The sequence below is a fragment of the Aegilops tauschii genome, chromosome 3 (assembly GCF_002575655.3).
Source record: "Aegilops tauschii subsp. strangulata cultivar AL8/78 chromosome 3, Aet v6.0, whole genome shotgun sequence".
In the NCBI taxonomy this organism is placed as follows: Eukaryota; Viridiplantae; Streptophyta; class Magnoliopsida; order Poales; family Poaceae; genus Aegilops; species Aegilops tauschii.
Genome location: NC_053037.3, coordinates 154,208,949 through 154,223,809, shown reverse-complemented (window position 1 = coordinate 154,223,809; position 14,861 = coordinate 154,208,949).

The following is a 14,861-nucleotide window of genomic DNA, read 5'->3' as shown; positions in this document are numbered from 1 at the left end:
GACCTCAAGAACAAAAGTAACTACTCACAAATGATAATCATGCTCAAGATCAGAGGGGTATAAAATAGCATATTAGATATGAACATATAATCTTCCACCAAATAAACCATACAGTAATCAACTACAAGATGTAATCAACACTACTAGTCACCCACAAGCACCAATCTACAGTTCCGGTAACAAGATTGAACACAAGAGATGAACTTGGGTTTGAGATGAGATGGTGTTGTTCAAGATGTTGATGGAGATTGCCCTTCCAAAGATGGGAGAGTTGTTGGTGATGATGACGATGATTTCCCCCTCCGGGAGGGAAGTTCCCTCGGCGGAATCGCTCCGCCGGAGCCGCCTCGAGACGGCGGCGCTCTGTCCCGAAAGTCCTCCCTTTATTTTTTTCTAGGTCAAAATGACTTATATACCAGAAGATGGGCACTGGAGGTGGGTGATACGTCTCCAACGTATCTACTTTTCCAAACACTTTTGCCCTTGTTTTGGACTCTAACTTGCATGATTTGAATGGAACTAACCCGGACTGACGATGTTTTCAGCAGAATAGCCATGGTGTTACTTTTGTGCAGAAATAAAAGTTCCCGGAATGACCTAAAACTTCACGGAGAATATTTTTGGAATTAATAAAAAATACTAGCGAAAGAATCAACACCATGGGGCCCACACCCTGTCCACGAGGGTGGAGGGCGCGCCCCTGCCTCGTGGGCCCCCTGAGGATCCACCAACGTCAACTCCAACTCTATATATTCACGTTCGGAGAGAAAAAATTGGAGAGAAGGATTCATCGCGTTTTACGATACAGAGCCGCCACCAAGCCCTAATCTCTCTCGGGAGGGCTGATCTGGAGTCCGTTCGGGGCTCCGGAGAGGGGAATCCATCGCGGAAAAGAGGTTTCTTGGCTCCCCCCCAATGTTTTCAGGGTATAAGAGTATATATAGGCGAAAGAAGTATGTCGGTGGAGCTACGAGGGGCCCACGAGGGTGGGGGCGCGCCTACCCCCCTGGGCGCACCCTCCTACCTCGTGGCCGCCTCCTGGCTTCCTTGACCTCCACTCCAAGTCTCCTGGATTGCGTTTATTCCAAAAAAAGATCCTCGCGAAGGTTTCATTCCGTTTGGATTCTGTTTGATATTCCTTTTCTGTGAAACACTAAAATAGGCAAAAAAAACAGCAAATTGCATTGGGCCTTCGGTTAATAGGTTAGTCCCAAAAATAATACTCCGTCCATCCCAAAATAAGTGTCTCAAGCTTAGTACAACTATGTACTAGAGCTAGTACAAAGTTGAGTCATTTATGTTGAGACGGAGGAAGTATAAAAAGGTATATTAAAGCCCATTAAACATCCAAAACAGATAATATAATTGCATGGAACAGTCAAAAATTATAGATATGTTGGAGACGTATCACGCCACGCCGTCGTGCTGATGGAACTCTCTCTCGTCCTCAACTGGATCAAGAGATCGAGGGACGTCATCGAGCTGAACGTGTGCTGAACGCGGAGGTGCCGTACGTTCGGTGCTTGAATCGGTTGGATCGCGAAGACATTCGAGTACATCAACCGCGTTACTAAACACTTCCGCTTTTGGTGTACAAGGGTACATGGACACACTCTCCCCGCTCGTTGCTATGCATCTCCTAGATAGATCTTGCGTGATCGTAGGTAAAATTTTCGAAGTACTGCGTTCCCCAACAGATTTTCCACTTCACTCTGAAATTCTTTGAACTTTTGAAATGTTTCAGACTTATGTTAATTAAGTAGATATACCCATATCTGCTCAAATCATCTTTGAAGATCAGAAAATAACGATACCCGCCGCGAGCCTCAACACTCATCGGACCGCATACATCAGTATGTATTATTTCCAACAAGTCAGTTGCTCGCTCCATTGTTCCGGAGAACGGAGTCTTAGTCATCTTGCCCATGAGGCATGGTTCGGAAGCATCAAGTGATTCATAATCAAGTGATTCCAAAAGTCCATCAGCATGGAGTTTCTCCATGCCCTTTACACCAATATGACCTAAACGGCAGTACCACAAATAAGTTGCAGTATCATTATTAACTTTGCATCTTCTGGCTTCAATATTATGAATATGTGTACCACTACAATCGAGATTCAACAAAAATAGACCACTCATCAAGGGTGCATGACCATAAAAGATATTACTCATATAAATAGAACAATCATTATTCTCTGATTTAAAGGAATAACCGTCTCGCATTAAACAAGATCCAGATATAATGTTCATGCTCAGCGCTGGCACCAAATAACAATTATTTAGGTCTAAAACTAATCCCGACGGTAGATGTAGAGGTAGCGTGCTGACGGTGATCACATCGACTTTGGAACCATTTCCCACGCGCATCGTCACCTCGTCCTTAGCCAATCTTCATTTAATCCGTAGCCCCTGTTTCGAGTTGCAAATATGAGCAACAGAACCAGTATCAAATACCCAGGCGCTACTACGAGCATTAGTAAGGTACACATCAATAACATGTATATCAAATATACCTTTCACTTTACCATCCTTGTTATCCGCCAAATACTTGGGGCAGTTCCGCTTCCAGTGACCAGTCCCTTTGCAGTAGAAGCACTTAGTTTCAGGCTTAGGTCCAGACTTGGGCTTCTTCCCTTGAGCAGCAACTTGCTTGTTGTTCTTCTTGAAGTTACCCTTCTTCCCTTTGCCCTTTTTCTTGAAACTAGTGGTCTAGTTAACCATCAACACTTGATGCTCCTTCTTGATTTCTACCTTCGCAGCCTTTAGCATCGCGAAGAGCTCGGGAATTGTCTTTTCCATCCCTTGCATATTATAGTTCATCACGAAGCCTTTATAGCTTGGTGGCAGTGATTGAAGAACTCTGTCGATGACACTATCATCAGGAAGATTAACTCCCAGTTGAGTCAAGTGGTTATGATACCCAGACATTTTGAGTATTGTTCACTGACAAAACTATTCTCCTCCATCTTGCATCTATAGAACTTGTTGGAGATTTCATATCTCCCAACTTGGGCATTTGCTTGAAATATTAACTTCAACTCCTGGAACATCTCATATGCTCCATGACGTTCAAAACGTCTTTGAAGTCCCGACTCTAAGACATAAAGCATGGCACACTGAACTATCGAGTAGTCATCAGCTTTGCTCTGCCAGACGTTCATAACGTCCGGAGTTGCTCCTGCAACGGGCCTTGCACCTAGCGGTGCTTCCAGGACGTAATTCTTCTTTGCAGCAATGACGATAATCCTCAAGTTACGGACCCATTCTGTGTAGTTGCTAACGTCATCTTTCAACTTAACTTTCTCTAGGAACGCATTAAAATTCAAGGGAATTGTAGCACGGGCCGTTGATCTACAACAGCATAGACATGCAAACACTATCAAGTACTAAGTTCATGACAAATTAAAGTTCAATTAATCATATTACTAAAGAACTCCCACTTAGATAGACATTCCTCTAGTAATCTAAATGATCACGTGATCCATATCAACTAAACCATGTCCGATCATCACGTGAGATGGAGTAGTTTTCAATGGTGAACATCTCTATGTTGATCATATCTACCATATGATTCACGCTCGACCTTTCGGTCTCAGTGTTCCGATGCCATATCTGCATATGCTAGGCTTGTCAAGTTTGACCCGAGTATTCTGCACATGCAAAACTGGCTTGCACTCATTGTATGTGAACGTAGAGCTTATCACACCCGATCATCACGTGGTGTCTCGGCACGACGAGCTGTAGCAACGGTGCATACTCAGGGAGAACACTTATACCTTGAAATTTAGTGAGGGATCATCTTATAATGCTACCGCCGTACTAAGCAAAATAAGGTGCATAAAGGATAAACATCACATGCAATCAAAATATGTGACATGATATGACCATCATCATCTTGTGCCTTTGATCTCCATCTCCAAAGCACCGTCATGATCTCCATAGTCACCGGCTTGACACCTTGATCTCCATCGTAGCTTCATTGTCGTCTCGTCAACTATTGCTTCTACGACTATCGCTACCGCTTAGTGATAAAGTAAAGCAATTACATGGCGATTGCATTTCATACAATAAAGCGACAATCATAAGGCTCCTGCCAGTTGCCGATAACTTATAAAAACATGATCATCTCATACAACAATTTATATCTCATCACGTCTTGACCATATCACATCACAACATGCCCTGCAAAAACAAGTTAGACATCCTCTACTTTGTTGTTGTAAGTTTTACGTGGCTGCTACGGGCTTTTAGCAAGAACCGTTCTTACCTACGCATCAAAACCACAACGATTTTTCATCAAGTGTGTTGTTTTAACCTTCAACAGGGACCGGACGTAGTCAAACTCGATTCAACTAAAGTTGGAGAAACAGACACCCGCCAGCCACCTATGTGCGAAGCACGGCGGTAGAACCAGTCTCATGAACGCAGTCATGTAATGTCGGTCTGGGCCGCTTCATCCAACAATACCGCCGAATCAAAGTAAGACGTTGGTGGTAAGCAGTATGACTATTATCGCCCACAACTCTTTGTGTACTATTCGTGCATATCATCTACGCATAGACCTGGCTCTGATACCACTGTTGGGGAGCGTAGTAATTCAAAAACATTCCTACGATCATGCAAGAGAGGGTCAAGGCAGAGGAGAGAGTGTGTCCACGTACCCTCGTAGACCGAAAGCGGAAGCGTTTAGTTAACGCGGTTGATGTAGTCGAACGTCTTCACGATCCAACCGATCCAAGTACCAAACGTACGGCACCTCCGTGTTCAGCACACGTTCAGCTCGATGACGTCCCTCGAGCTCTTGATCCACTAGAGGGTCGAGGGAGAGTTCTGTCAGCACGACGGCGTGGCGATGGTGTTGGTGATGTGATCCGCATAGGGCTTCGCCTAAGCACTACGACGCTATGACTGGAGGAGTAAACTGTGGAAGGGGGCACCACACATGGCTAAGAAACAACTGTTGTGCCTTTGGGGTGCCCCCTGCCCACGTATATAAAGGAGGGGGGTAGGAGGAGGCCGGCCCAAGGGGGAGCGCTAAGAGGGGGAGTCCTACTAGGACTCCGTTCCTAGTAGGATCCCCCCCTTTCCTTCCAACGGAGAGGGGGAAAGCGGAAAGGAGGGAGAAGGAGAAGGAAAGAGGGGGGCCGCGCCCCCTCCCCTTGTCCAATTCGGATTGGGCAAGGGGGGCGCCACCTCCCGTGGCCTGCCTCCTCTCCTCCACTATGGCCCAATAGGCCCATTAACTTTCCCGGGGGGTTCCGGTAGCCTCCCGGTACTCGAAAAATCCCCAAACCTTATCAGAACCATTCCGGAGTCTGTATATAACCTTCCAATATATCAATCTTTACCTCTCAACCATTTCGAGACTCCTCGTCATGTCCGTGATCTCATCCGGGACTCCAAACAAACTTCGGTCACCAAAACACATAACTCATAATACAAATCGTCATCGAACGTTAAGCGTGCAAACCCTACAGGTTCGAGAACTATGTAGACATGACCGAGACACATCTCCGGTTAATAACCAATAGTGGAACCTGGATGCTCATATTGGCTCCTACATATTCTATGAAGATCTTTATCGGTCAAACCGCATAACAACATACGTCAATCCCTTTGTCATCGGTATGTTACTTGCCCGAAATTTAATCGTCGGTATCATCATACCTAGTTCAATCTCGTTACTCCCAAGTCTCTTTACTCGTTCTGTAATGCATCATCCTGCAACAAACTCATTACTCACATTGCTTGCAAGGCTTGTAGTGATGTGCATTACTGAGAGGGCCTAGAGATACCTCTCTAATACACGGAGTGACAAATCCTAATCTCGATCTATGCCAACTCAACAAACACCTTTGGAGACACCTCTAGAGCATCTTTATAATCACCCAGTTACGTTGTGATGTTTGATATCACACAAGGTGTTCCTCCGGTATTCGGGAGTGCATAATCTCATAGTCAGAGGAACATGTATAAGTCATGAAGAAAGCAATAGCAATAAAACTAAATGATCATTATGCTAAGCTAATGGATGGGTCTTGTCCATCACATCATTCTCTAATGATGTGATCCCGTTGATCAAATGACAACACATGTCTATGGTCAGGAAACTTAACCATCTTTGATTAACGAGCTAGTCAAGTAGAGGCATACTAGGGACACTCTGTTTGTCTATGTATTCACACATGTACCAAGTTTTCGGTTAATACAATTCTAGCATGAATAATAAAAATTTATCATTATATAAGGAAATATAACTAACAACTTTATTATTGCCTCTAGGGCATATTTCCTTCAGTTGTTCAAAGAAAATCTTATCTATTTCATTCTTCTCATGCATATGTAAATCATTTTCATGGTCTGGCAAATATTGTTCTAAAGGATCAGTAGGAGGGACAACAATAGAAGCAAGACCTATTATTTCATCCTTACTAGGCAATTCTTTTTCATGAAGCTTTCTACTAAACTTAGAAAAATTAAACTCATGAGACTCATCACCAAAGCTAACACCGACAATTTGTTTCTCACAATTTATCTTAGCATTAACGGTGTTCAAGAAAGGTCTACCAAAGATAATGGGACAAAAGTCATCTTGTGGGGAACCAAGAACAAGGAAATCAGTAGGGTATTTTATTTTCCCACACAAGACTTCAACATCTCTAACAATCCCAATTGGTGATATTGTGTCTCTATTAGCAAGTTTAATAGTAACACCTATGTCTTCTATCTCTGCAGGTGCTATGTCATTCATAATTTCTTGATATAAGGAATAAGGAATAGCACTCACACTAGACATATGTCACATAGACCATGATAACAGTGATCTCCTATTTTAACTGAGACAACAGGCATGCCAACAATAGGTCTATGATTATCCTTTTTATCAGGTTTGGCAATTCTAGCAGCTTCTTCATAGAAGTAAATAACATGCCCATCTACGTTTTCTTCCAGGAGATCCTTAATCATAGCAACACTAGGTTCTACTTTAATTTGTTCATCAGGTTTAGGTGTTCTAATATAACTTTTGTTAACCACGGTTGAAACTTTAACATGTTCCTTTATCCTAACAGGGAAAGGTGGTTTCTCAATATAAGCAGTAGAAACAACTGGATCAACATTATAAATTATGGTTTCCTCTTTAATTGGTACCGGTTCTTTAATTTCTTATTAAATAGGTGGGTCATATTTGAACCACTTCTCCTTAGGGAGATCAACATGAGTAGCAAATGATTCACAAAAGGAGGCTACTATCTAAGAGTCAAGTCCATATTTAATGCTAAACTTTTGAAAAGCTTCGGTATTCATAAAAGATTTAACACAATCATACTTAAGCTTAATACCTAACTCTTTACCTTCGTCGAGTTCCCAATCTTTAGAGTTGCATTTAATTCTTTCCAAAATATCCCACCGGAATTCAATAGTCTTCTTCATTAAAGAACTAGTACAAGAAGTATCAAGCATGGATTGATCATCACAACAAAGCCGAGCATAAAAGTTCTGGATAATAATTTATCGTGAGAGCTCATGGTTGGGGCATGAATATAACATTGACTTAACCTCCCCCAAGCTAGAGCGATACTTCCTCCTTCACGACGCCAAAAATTATATATATAATTCCGATCACGATGAACTAGATGCATAGGATATTTTTTTTGGTGAAACTCCAATTTCAATCGATTCCAATTCCAAGATCCAATTTATCATCGCATAGCCTATGCCATGCCAATGCTTTTCCCTTCAAAGATAAAGGGAAAACCTTTGTCATAACTTCATCTCTGGGCAAACCTGCAAGCTTAAACAATCCACAAATTTGTTCCACATATATCAAGTGCATATCAGGATATTCGGTTCCATCTCCGGCATAAGGATTAGCTAGGAGTTGTTCTATCATACCCAAAGGAATTTCATATTCAATATTTTCAGTAGGTGCAGTAGGTTGAGGCGTAGCTATTTGTGGTTCCGGTCGAGGTGAAGATACCCCGAACAAACCCCTCAAAGGATTGTTTTCCATAGTAACTAAAGGAAATATGCCCTGGAAGCAATAATAAAGTTGTTATTTATATTTCCTTATATCATGATAAATGTTTATTATTCACGCTAGAATTGTATTAACCGGAAACTTGGTACATGTGTGGATACATAGACAAACAGAGTGTCCCTAGTATGCCTCTACTTGACTAGCTCGTTAATCAAAGATGGTTAAGTTTCCTAGCCATAGACATGTGTTGTCATTTGATGAACGGGATCACATCATTAGAGAATGATGTGATGGACAAGACCCATCCGTTAGCTTAGCATAATGATCGTTTAGTTTTTATTGCTATGGCCTTCTTCATGACTTATACATGTTCCTCAGACTATAAGATTATGCAACTCCTGAATACCGGAAGAACGCCTTGTGTGCTATCAAACGTCACAACGTAACTGGGTGATTATAAAGATGCTCTACAGGTGTCTCCGATGGTGTTTGTTGAGTTAGCATAGATCGAGATTAGGATTTGTCACTCCGTGTATCGGAGAGGTATCTCTGGGCCCTCTCGGTAATGCACATCATTATGAGCCTTGCAAGCAATGAGACTAATGAGTTATTCATGGGATGATGCATTACGGAATGAGTAAAGAGACTTGCCGGTAACGAGATTGACCTAGGTATGAGGATACCGACGATCGAATCTCGTGCAAGTAACATACCGATGACAAAGGGAACAATGTATGTTATTATGCAGTTTGACCGATAATGATCTTTGTAGAATTTGTAGGAGCCAATATGAGCATCTAGGTTCTGCTATTGGTTATTGACCGGAGATATGTCTCGGTCATGTCTACATAGTTCTCGAACCCGTAGGGTCCACACGCTTAACGTTCGACGATGATTGTATTATGAGTTATGTGATTTGATGACCTAAGTTTGTTTGGAGTCCCGGATGAGATCATGGACATGACGAGGAGTCTCGAAATGGTTGAGACATAAAGATTGATATATTGGACGATGTTATTCGGACACCGGATGAGTTCCGAGAGGTACCGGATAACTATCGGAGTGCCGGAGGGTTATCGGAACCCCCCGGGGGAACTAGTGGGCCTTCATGGGCATTAGTGGGGAGAGAAAAGGGCCTCAAGGGGGCTCCCCCCCCTTGGGTCCGAATTGGGCTAGGGGAAGTGGGCGGCGCCTCCCTTTCCTTCCCTTCCCCCTCTCCCTTCCTTCTTCCCCCTCTTCCTTAGGTGGAATCCTACTAGGACTTGGAGTCCTAGTAGGACTCCCCTCTCTTGGCGCGCCCTAGAGGGCCGGCCGGCCTCCCCCTCCCCTCCTTTATGTACGGGGGCAGGGGCACCCTAGAACACACCAAGTCTTCTCTTAGCCGTGTGCGGTGCCCCCCTCCACAGTTACACACCTCGGTCATATCATCGTAGTGCTTAGACGAAGCCCTGCGCCGGTAACTTCATCATCACCGTCGGGGTGCCGTCGTGCTGACGGAACTCTCCCTCGGCCTCAACTGGATCAAGAGTTCGAGGGACGTCATCGAGCTGAATGTGTGCTGAATGCGGAGGTGCCGTACGTTTGGTGCTTGGATCGGTTAGATCGCGAAGACGTTCGACTACATCAACCGCGTTACTAAACGCTTCTGCTTTCGGTCTACGAGGGTACGTGGACACACTCTCCCCGCTCGTTGCTATGCATCTCCTAGATAGATCTTGCATGATCGTAGGTAATTTTTTTGAAATACTGTGTTCCCCAACAGTAACAAGTGAAAATAAATTTCAGCACACTATATAAATGTTTCCTTACGAAATTCCACTTACCAAAGGCGCTTCACTCCCCGACAATGGCGCCAGAAAATAGCCCTGATGACCCACAAGTATATGGGATCAATTTTAGCTCTTTTGGATAAGTAAGAGTGTTGAACCCAACGAGGAGCAGAAGGAAATGACAAGTGGTTTTCAGCAAGGTAATTTCTCCAAGTGCTGAAATTATAAGTAACAGAGTAGTTTGATAGCAGGATAATTTGTAACGAGCAAGTAACGATAGTAGTAACAAAAGTGCAGCAAGGTAGCCCAATCCTTTTGAGGCAAAGCACAAGCCAAAACGGTCTCTTATAATAAGCAAAGCGTTCTTGAGGGTACACGGGAATTTCATCTAGTCACTTTTACCATGTTGATTCGATTTGTGTTCGCTACTTTGATAATTTGATATGTGTGTGCACCGGTGCTTAGGTGCTGTTCTTAATTGAACAAGCCTCCTACTTATGATTAACCCTCTCGCAAGCATCCGAAACTACGAGAAAAGTATTAAGAATAAGTTCTAACCATAGCACTAAACTTTTGGATCCAATCGGTCCCTTACGGAATAGCGCATAAACTAGGGTTTAAGCTTCTGTCACTCTCGCAACCCATCATCTACTTACTACTCCACAATGGATTCCCTTAGGCCCAAATATGGTGAAGTGTCATGTATTCTACATTCACATGACCCCACTAAGGGAATCACAACATACATACTATCAAAATATCAAACACATATCAAGTTCACATGATTACTTGCAACATGATTTCTCCCGTGACCTCAAGAACAAAAGTAACTACTCACAAATGATAATCATGCTCAAGATCAGAGGGGTATAAAATAGCATATTAGATATGAACATATAATCTTCCACCAAATAAACCATACAGTAATCAACTACAAGATGTAATCAACACTACCTAGTCACCCACAAGCACCAATCTACAGTTCCGGTAACAAGATTGAACACAAGAGATGAACTAGGGTTTGAGATGAGATGGTGCTGTTGAAGATGTTGATGGAGATTGCCCTTCCAAAGATGGGAGAGTTGTTGGTGATAATGACGATGATTTCCCCCTCCGGGAGGGAAGTTCCCTCGGCGGAATCGCTCCGCCGGAGGGCAAAAGTGCTCCTGCCCAAGTTCCGCCTCGAGACGGTGGCGCTCTGTCCCGAAAGTCCTCCCTTTATTTTTTTTCTAGGTCAAAATGACTTATATACCAGAAGATGGGCACTGGAGGTGGGTGACACGTCTCAAACGTATCTACTTTTCCAAACACTTTTGCCCTTGTTTTGGACTCTAACTTGCATGATTTGAATGGAACTAACCCGGACTGACGATGTTTTCAACAGAATAGCCATGGTGTTATTTTTGTGCAGAAATAAAAGTTCTCGGAATGACCTGAAACTTCACGGAGAATATTTTTGGAATTAATAAAAAATACTAGCGAAAGAATCAACACCATGGGGCCCACACCCTGTCCACGAGGGTGGAGGGCGCGCCCCCTGTCTCGTGGGCCCCCTGAGGATCCACCGACGTCAACTCCAACTCTATACATTCACGTTCGGGGAGCAAAAAATTGGAGAGAAGGATTCATCGCGTTTTACGTTACAGAGCCGCCGCCAAGCCCTAGTCTCTCTCGGAAGGGCTGATCTGGAGTCCGTTCGGGGCTCCGGAGAGGGGAATCCGTCGCCGTCGTCATCATCAACCATCCTCCATCACCAATTTCATGATGCTCACCGTCGTGCGTGAGTAATTCCATCGTAGGCTTGCTGGACGGTGATGGGTTGGATGAGATTTACCATGTAATCAAGTTAGTTTTGTTAGGGTTTGATCCCTAGTATCCATTATGTTCTGAGATTGATGTTGCTATGACTTTTCTATGCTTAATGCTTGTCACTAGGGCCCGAGTGGCATGATTTCAGATCTGAACCTATTATGTTTTCATGAATATATGTCAGTTCTTGATCCTATTTTGCAAGTCAATAGTCACCTACTATGTGTTATGATCCGGCAACCCCGAAGTGACAATAATTGGGACCACTCCCGGTGATGACCGTAGTTTGAGGAGTTCATGTATTCACTAAGTGTTAATGCTTTGGTCCGGTACTCTATTAAAAGGAGTCATTAATATCCCTTAGTTTCCAATAGGACCCCGCTGCCACGGGAGGGTGGGACAAAAGATGTCATGCAAGTTCTTTTCCATAAGCACGTATGACTATATTCGGAATACATGCCTACATTACATTGATGAACTAGAGCTAGTTCTGTGTCACCCTATGTTATAACGGTTGCATGAGGAATCGCATCCGACATAATTATCCATCACTGATCCAATGCCTACGAGCTTTTCACATATTGATCTTTGCTTAGTTACTTTTCCGTTGCCACTGTTACAATTACTACAAAACTGCTACTGTTACTTTTGCTACCGTTACCGTTACTTCCATACTACTTTGCTACTAAATACTTTGCTGCAGATATTAAGTTTTCCAGGTGTGGTTGAATTGACAACTCAACTGCTAATACTTGAGAATATTCTTTGGCTCCCCTTGTGTCGAATCTATAAATTTGGGTTGAATACTCTACCCTCAAAAACTGTTGCGATCCCCTATACTTGTGGGTTATCAAGACTATATTATGGCGCCGTTGCCGGGGAGCATAGCTCTATTCTTTGAGTCACTTGGGATTTATGTCTCTTGATCACTATGAGGAACTTGAAAGACGAAAAAACCAAGATTTATCCCTCAACTACGAGGGGAGGTAAAAATCTGCCATCTAGCTCTGCACTTGATTCACCTTCTGTTATGAGTAAACTTGCGACACCTACTCCTGCTATTGATTCTGATATGTCGCATTTTATTGATGATGCCACTTCTGCTTTGCATGATACTTATGATGAAACTACTTATATGCTTGATAATATTGTGCCATTAGGTGAATTTTTTGATGAACAACTTGCTAGGGTTAGAGATAATGAAATTATTGAAACTGATAATATTGATGCGAGTGAGGATGAAGATTCTCCCCCTAGATATGAATTGCCTGATGTACCTGAGGTTTATGTTATGGATGAAGAAACTGCTAGAGACTTTTTTGCTTGCAAAGATAGATATGATCTTAAGAAACTATTAGCTAAGTTGAAAGAAAATTCTTTGAATGCTAGAATGAAATATCACCCTGCTTTTGCCACTTCACCTATCTGTATTTCTGATAAGGATTATGATTTCTCTGTCGACCCTGAGTTAATTACTTTGGTTGAATCTAATCCTTTCTATGGCTATGAATTTGAAGCTGTTGTGGCACATCTTACTAAATTGAATGATATAGCCACCCTATTTACTCATGAGGAAAAAATTCGTTACTACAATATTCTTAAGTTATTTCCGTTCTCATTAAAGGGTGATGCTAAAACATGGTTTAATTCTCTTGCTCCTGGTTGTGTGCGTAGTCCCCAGGATATGATTTATTACTTCTCTGCTAAATATTTCCCCGCTCATAAGAAACAAGCCGCCTTAAGGGAAATATATAATTTTGTGCAAATTGAAGAGGAGAGTCTCCCACAAGCTTGGGGGAGGCTTCTCCAATTACTTAATGCTTTGCCTGATCATCCTCTCAAGAAAAATGAAATACTTGATATATTTTATAATGGACTAACTGATGCTTCCAGAGACCACCTGGATAGTTGTGTTGGTTGTGTTTTCAGAGAAGGAACTGCTGAGCAAGCTGAGTTGCTATTGAATAATATATTGTGTAATGATAATGATTGGACACTTCCTGCACCAACTCCTAAGCCAACTTTGAAGAAAAGGGGTATTCTATTTCTCAGTCCTGAAGATATGCAAGAGGCAAAGAAATCTATGAAAGAAAAGGGTATTAAAGCTGAAGATGTTAAGAATTTACCACCTATTGAAGAGATACATGGTCTTGATAACCCGACACAGGTAGTAGAGGTAAATTCTCTCTAGAGATTTGATGAAGGTGATATCCCTTGTTATAAGTCTGCTAGCCAATGCTTGGATGAGTTTGATAATTTTATTGTTAAACAAGAAAACTTCAATGCTTATGATGGTAGACAATTGAAATGTAATGCTTATATGATTGAAAACTTGAGTGATTATATGTCTAGAGTTAAAAGGGAACTTAAACTTATTAGTAAACATGCTTCTATGGTTACCACTCAGGTAGAACAAGTGCTTAAAGCTCAAAATGATTTGCTCAATGAATTAAATAATAAGAAAAATGATAATGTTGCTAGAGTTGTGACTAGAGGGGGTAAAATGACTCAGGAACCTTTCTATCCTAAGGGCCACCCTAAGAGAATTGAGCAAGATTCTCAGAGAACTAATGTTGATGCACCTAGTCCTTCTAAGAACAAGAAAAAGAAAAATGATAGGACTTTGCATGCTTCTAGTGAACCTGTTGTTGACACACCTGAGAATCCCAATGATATTTCTATTTCTGATGCTGAAACACAATCTGGTAATGAACATGAACCTAGTGATAATGTTAATGATGATGTTCATGTTGAAGCTTAACCTAGCAATAAAAATGATGTAGAGATTGAACCTGCTGTTGATCTTGATAACCCACAATCAAAGAATCAATGTTATGATAAGAGAGACTTTGTTGCTAGGAAGCACGGTAAAGAAAGAGAACCATGGGTTCAGAAACCCATGCCTTTTCCTCCTAAACCATCCAAGAAAAAGGATGATGAGGATTTTGAGCGCTTTGCTGAAATGATTAGACCTATCTTCTTGCGTATGCGTTTGACTGATATGCTTAAAATGAATCCTTATGCTAAGTATATGAAAGATATTGCTACAAATAAAAGAAAGATATCGGAAGCTGAAATTTCCACCATGCTTGCCAATTATACTTTCAAAGGTGGAATACCTAAGAAACTAGGAGATCCAGGAGTGCCAACTATACCATGCTCCATTAAAAGAAACTATGTTAAAACTGCTTTATGTGATCTTGGAGCCGGTGTTAATGTTATGCCTCTCTCTTTATATCGTAGACTTGATTTGAATAAGCTGACACCTACTGAAATATCTTTGCAAATGGCCGATAAATCAACT